Genomic DNA, 6,368 nt, shown 5'->3' on the forward strand with positions numbered 1-6,368 from the left:
AATGGGATCTGATGCCCTCTGCTGCCATGCAGGTGCACACACAGATAGACTACTCACACACATAAAATAAATAAATCTTTAAAAAACAAAAATAAAAAAATAAAAATCCATTCATGTAAAAAACAAAAACAAGCCGGGTATGGTGGCGCATGCCTTTAATCCCAGCACTCGGGAGGCGGAGGCAGGAAAATTTCTGAGTTCGAGGACAGCCAGGACTACACAGAGAAACCCTGTCTCGAAAAACAAAAAAACAAAAACAAACAAACAAAAAACTATTAGCAAACCAGGACTAGAACAGAGCTTCAATCTGTTTCTTTTTTTTCAAAGACTACAGTTGTTATTCTCTTCAAAAACCAAAAGTAATTACGTCTGCTCCCATCAAAGGTTGGATTTCTCCCCTTCAATCACAAATAATGGTGGCTTCTCTCCAATTCTTTTCAACAGCTTACTAGAAGGTGTGGCTGGGGAAAGGAAAGGGGGGAAAGGAAGAATAAAGGAAAAAGCATACAGACTAGAAAAAAAGAAAGACAAAGCTGAAAATACAGCCTCAAGGAGGGCTCTGAATCCGTTACACACATGAGCTTCCTGAGTGGGGAGGGTCCCACCGCTCTAGACGGGCCTCGAACTCACTACAGAGCTGAAGTGACCTGGAATCCCTTCTTTTTCCACTCACCTTCCCATATCAAACTGAAAACACACACATTCCATTAAAACACCAAAAACAACGCCTATGGTCCAGGCTATGGAAGTCAGTAAAGCCATGTGTGAGCTTGATGAGCCTGAGTCCCGATCTATGACACCCACATAAAAGCAAGGGATGACCACATACTGGGCAGCCGCAGAGCTTCGAAGGTGAAGATAGGTGGATCCCAGCCAGGTGTGGTGGCACACGCCTTTAATGACAGCACTCGGGAGGCAGGCGGATTTCCGAGTTCGAGGCCAGCCTGGTCTACAAAGTGAGTTCCAGGACAGCCAAGGCTATACAGAGAAACCCTGTCTCGGAAAAAAAAAAAAAGGTGGATCCCCAGAGATTACTGGCAGCCAGCCTAGCCAATCAGTGAGCTTCCAATGCACTGAGTGACCCTGTCTCAAAAGAGAAGGTAGAGATCAATACTGAAAGACTTAACATTGACCTCTGGCCTCCACATGAACGTAACACATGTTCACATGCCCCCATACCTGTACACACTCGGATGCTCACAGATACATGTAAGCTACATGCACACACACACACACACACACACGCATGCACACTGTGCCTCTACATACAACATAAACTGAAGCATTATGCTCAGGGAGAGAAACCCACACCAAAGACTCCCTATCCCATGACTCCATTCATATGAAACTGTAGGAAAGACAAATCTAATCTGGGATGTATACCAATGGTTGCCTGGGACCGGGTTTGGGAGGACGGCTGATAAGTCACATCGGGGTTATCCAAGAAGACAGAGACATGCTGTCTCCATTTTTGTAATTCTTCTTTGAGAGTTTCACACATGTACGCAATAAAACACGATCACATTCCTCACCAGTTTCTCCTCTCCAACCCCCACCCCCACCCCCCGGCCTCCAGCATACCCTCTCCTAACTTACAGTTTTTGATAATCCATTAAATGTTGCCCGCGTCACTTTCAGAAGACAGACAGGCATTCTCTCCGCTCTCCCTCCTTTCCAGCTCTTGCTGTCTTCCTGTCTCCTCTGCTGTGACGTTCCCTGAGCCTTGGTGAAGGCTCCCACTTGGTGCTGAGTACTTGAGCACTGGGCCCCTTCTTCTCAGTATTTGACCAATTACACATCACCACATTTACTGCTGTTCACTGCAAAAAGAAGTGTCTCTAAACAAGGCTGAGTATAAAGCTAGGTCTATGCATAAATAAATAAATAAATAAATAAATAAATCTACGTATAAATGTATAAATTTTGAAAGCGCTTTGAGAGCATGACCGCTTAGCAAACTTGCAATGGTGGGTTCTATGGGTCCCAGGATTACAGTCCCGGCATGAAATTCCCTCTGTGGAGCAGATCTCAGATTCAATCAGAAAGCAGTTGGTTACCCTCTAAGACTCATGCTGCTATTAAACTAGTGCGTGCACCTTACCTAGCAGGGACACGATTACACCAGGCATTACATCTTACCTTTGTAGCTTACAGGGTCTGTTACTGGATAAGACCCCTGATGTCTTTCCACCCTCACCAGCCTGCTGAGCACCTTCCAGCATGATGAAATCCAGCCAGGATGGAGGACGTTTCCTGGTCAGTTTGAGAATGGTTTCTCTATGTCCTACAGGCAAAGCATAGGGTGTCTTACACATAATTATGGTAGGTAGCAAAGGGCAATGCACCAGGCTGTGCTGTTTTGGAGACCTCTTGGTTCTCCCTGACCAATAATTTTGGAGGATATCCCATACCTTTTTGCTATTTCCGTTGTGAATACGTGTTTCAGAATTCACAGAAACATGCTATTGTTTGGTTAGCTGATTAACTGATTAATTTGGGTGGGGGAGGGGAGTGATGACCTCTGGCATATCTGATACATTGTAACCACAAATTACAGTTACTGTTTATTAATATTGTATGCGAGAATCTATACTCTGCATTTTAAAAGAACTTTACCCCCAAAACCAATGGCTAGGGATTATCCCTAGCCCCACTTTACAGATGAGGAAATTAAGACTTGGGGGTTTGGACAGTTAATATGTAGTATAATTGGCTTTAAAAGTCAGACCCATCAGTCTTCAAACTAGCCTGATGCTCTCAGCATTGCGCTGTGCCTTCTCCAATGGAGGAAGCCATTATGCCTCTAATACAATGAAATACTCCTAACAAGATGCCAGCAAAGGGAGAAATAAGTGGATTTGTCACTTGGGCAGAATGGGAACATGATAATAAATCATCAGGCTTTTCAGGAACCACTAATGTCAACAGACCATCAAATCCGAACTGATGGAGCAGCAAATGTAATTATTGAACCAGGACAATTCCAGTTTTAGATACTGATTAATCTCAAAGATACAAAGGTCCTTGTTATTATTCACTTGTGAAGAGAAATTAACTTACAAAGAAGATCAGGCATTGGCAGAGAGTAAAAAAAAAAAAAAAAAATCCATGGCCTGTTTATTCTCGCACTCGTCTTATTGCCACAATGCCTGTGCTCTCTGCCAACATATTACAAGTGAATTCTTATACACACTCAATCTCATATTGAGTGGATTCAGCAACAGAGCAAAATGGAATAGAAACAACCTAATTAATTCTAGAAAAGCAAGTGCAAGCCCAAATATGAAAAACTTAAAAAGGTAGTACCATAAATAAATAAGTAAATACTTGTAAATACTGAAGAAAGACTCAGATGCAGAGAAGAGAGGGTATTGTAGAAAAATCTTATCTAAGAATAAAACAATTAAATTATAAATAGCAAATAGTAAATATAATTCAATAAAATATATAAGACTATCAAATAGGATTAAACAAAGATAGACTAGAGGTACAACTCAGTGGAATGTATAAAGTTCTAAGTTAAAGCCCTAGCAGCAAGCTAACCCATTCCTGGTACTTAGGTTTTTATTTGCTAGTATGGGGTATCTATGTGAGGTATCCCTCTTTGTTGTAGGATAGTTCCATAAAACCTCTTTTTATATACATATATATGTATGCTTTGTGAATCTTCCATAGTACTAGGATTCCATAAAGCCTTTTCAAAGAAACGAGTGTTCTTTAAGGGTGATCCTGGATAGGTCAACCACAAGCCAATGATGACTTCATACCTATGAGCATCTAAGCAGAACAAATTGGACTTGGTAAGGGAGAGGGAGAGGGAGAGGGAGAGGGGGAGGGAGAGAGAGAGAGAGAGAGAGAGAGAGAGAGAGAGAGAGAGAGAGAGAGAGTTGGGAGAGAAGGAATTGGAAAGGAGAGAGTGCATGTGGCCAACACACACTATTTGCATGTATGACATTCTCAAAGAATTAATAATAAAAATTAAAGGTGCTTGTCACCAAGCCTATTGACCTAAGATCAATACCTGAAATATGCGTGGTAGAGAAAAGAAACTGCAGCGTGCAATTCCTACTGCCCTGCTTTAAGCTCTGGGAGGACTGTTCTACCAGCCCTGCCCAGGCTCCCTCAGACTCCCTCAGATGAAACACACACACACACACACACACACACACACACACACACTAGCTTATCTTTGATATGCTTTAGCTCAATGGTCATGCTCTTCTAAGCCTCCCTCGGCTATCACAACCTTTTCACTCCCAGCTTGGCACCCTAAATCTGCCCTCAGCTTAGCTGCATTTCTAATTTCCCACCTGCTACCTCAGGCCCAATGACCACTCCGCCAGAGATCTCACATGGCTGCTGGCTCTTTCTCCCTCCGAAGCATGGTGAACCTTTCTCTCCTCCCTGGCACCTGCTAGCCTGCCTGCAGGAAAACTGGAAGTCCTGCCTATTTCACCCAGCTCATTGGCCACTAGCATCATTATTGATCAATCAAGAACCAACTGGGGAACAGGACCTTCAGTGTTCACACGCAGAATCAATCTCTCTCTCTCTCTCTCTCTCTCTCTCTCTCTCTCTCTCTCTCTCTCTCTCTCTCTCTCTCTCTCTCTCTCGTTCTTTTCGAGACAGGGTTTCTCTGTATAACCCTGGCTGTCCTGGAACTCACTCTGTAGACCAGGCTGGCCTCAAACTCAGAAATCCACCTGCCTCTGCCTCCCGAGTGCTGGGATTAAAGGCATGGGCCACCACCGCCCAAATATCAAAGCCTCAGACTACCCCCTACAAGAAACAGTTCTCAAGAGTTGCCCTTTGACCTCCACAAGCACACCATCATATATGCATGTGTGCATGCACACACATACACACACAAAACCAGCATGACAAGGTACACCAACAGAGGTAACATGAATGTTAGAGGGTTAACAAACCACCTCCTGACTGGATTTAAGAGCGACTCTCCAGGAGAAAGCACATGCCTGGTGCTCTAAGTCTGGTCAAGAGCCCATGGTTGGGGGGTTCATGAACACACTTCTGTTACTTTGCTAAACAGACACACAATCACACTGTTCTCTAAATTCTTGTCTCTGTGCCATGGATTAGCTAGCTCCCATCTGAGGGGCTTCCTTATCCCATGGATGGGAGTAAATGAAGAAGCTCAGAGTTGCACAAAATTGCACAGCATATGTATCTACCGAGTGCTCAGACACAAATGGGACGTCTGTATCTCAACGCAAGGTCCAGTGACCATCTCAGCAGAGGGGAAAGAGAGATTATAAGAGGTTGTTAAGGAGTGGAGTGAAACTGTCTCCTGGACAAGACCCCCGCACTCAGGAACCCATAGTAATGACCACCTGCACAGCCACCGACAAGTCAGCCAGGGCAAGCCAGCCCTGTGGTAAGCCTGGAATGAAGGGGGCAGGGCTCACGAGCTCCTGGCCCTGGCTCAGGAGTTTTTATTATGACCTCAATTAAAGATCCTGAACTAAGACAAAGAAGTGAAGGGCACTGACAGTGTTCATACCTGTCCTTTTCTTTTCTTTTCTTTTTTCTTTTTTTTTTTTTTTTTCTGGTGCTGGGATCAAAGGCGTGCGCCACCACCGCCCGGCTATACCTGTCCTTTTCTAATTTAATGCTTTCTATGGATGTATACATGAATGATGATCAACATGAACTGCAGTTAGTAAGGTTTTGTTAAATCAGGATGACATGAAATTGGGAGGAGGTGGGGATGAGGGATCCTTAAGGAGTTAGGAGGAGGGGTGGGTAGATATGATTAAAATACATTTTGTGCATGTATCCAATTTTCAGAGAATTAATGAAAATACTTTTTAAATGGGTTTAAAGCTGAATAGGCAACATCAGAACCAGGGAACAAGAGTATCCCTGACCTTTTAAGTAAGTTCCAAGCCAATTTGACAGTGCCTGAGGAAGAAGAGTTCACACACATGTGCACAAGCACACACATCCACCTGCATACATGCACACACACAAATCCATTGTATAGGAAAACTATAAAGCCTCTATGGAAAGGGGAATCACTAAATTAAAAAGCAATAAAATAGACAAAAGAGCAATAGTTTACTCTAAGTTGGAAATGTCTCCAAATTAAGAAGTTAAAATGTATAGACTGTTAGCATTTGGTTTATGTAGTGGATAAATGAGTACTCTACAACTTACAATGTTTATGTACAATTAGGGTGTTGTATCGTTTATGCTAATTGTTAGCAATTATGCTATTACAGCCTAATCCACCAAAGAAAATACAACCAACAAACAACTGGGACATGTTCCCATGGAAACGAAAGAAATGCAAAATAAAACACAGTGAATAAGGAAGTCTTGTGATGATGGAACTGTGAGTGCCTTGC

At 43.1% G+C, this 6,368-nt stretch overlaps 1 long non-coding RNA gene across 1 annotated transcript; it reads right to left on the reverse strand.

The window, feature by feature from the left end:
* Positions 1–1,596: 1,596 nt before the first annotated feature.
* On the reverse strand, positions 1,597–4,383 carry Gm42126. The gene is made up of 3 exons (XR_880474.2): positions 4,311–4,383; positions 2,140–2,284; positions 1,597–1,820 (listed from the first exon to the last, which is right to left on the reverse strand). It is a non-coding gene; the product is annotated as a predicted gene, 42126 (long non-coding RNA).
* Between the last annotated feature and the right edge of the window lie 1,985 nt (positions 4,384–6,368).

Source organism: Mus musculus, chromosome 5 (assembly GCF_000001635.26).
Source record: "Mus musculus strain C57BL/6J chromosome 5, GRCm38.p6 C57BL/6J".
NCBI classification, from domain to species: domain Eukaryota; kingdom Metazoa; phylum Chordata; class Mammalia; order Rodentia; family Muridae; genus Mus; species Mus musculus.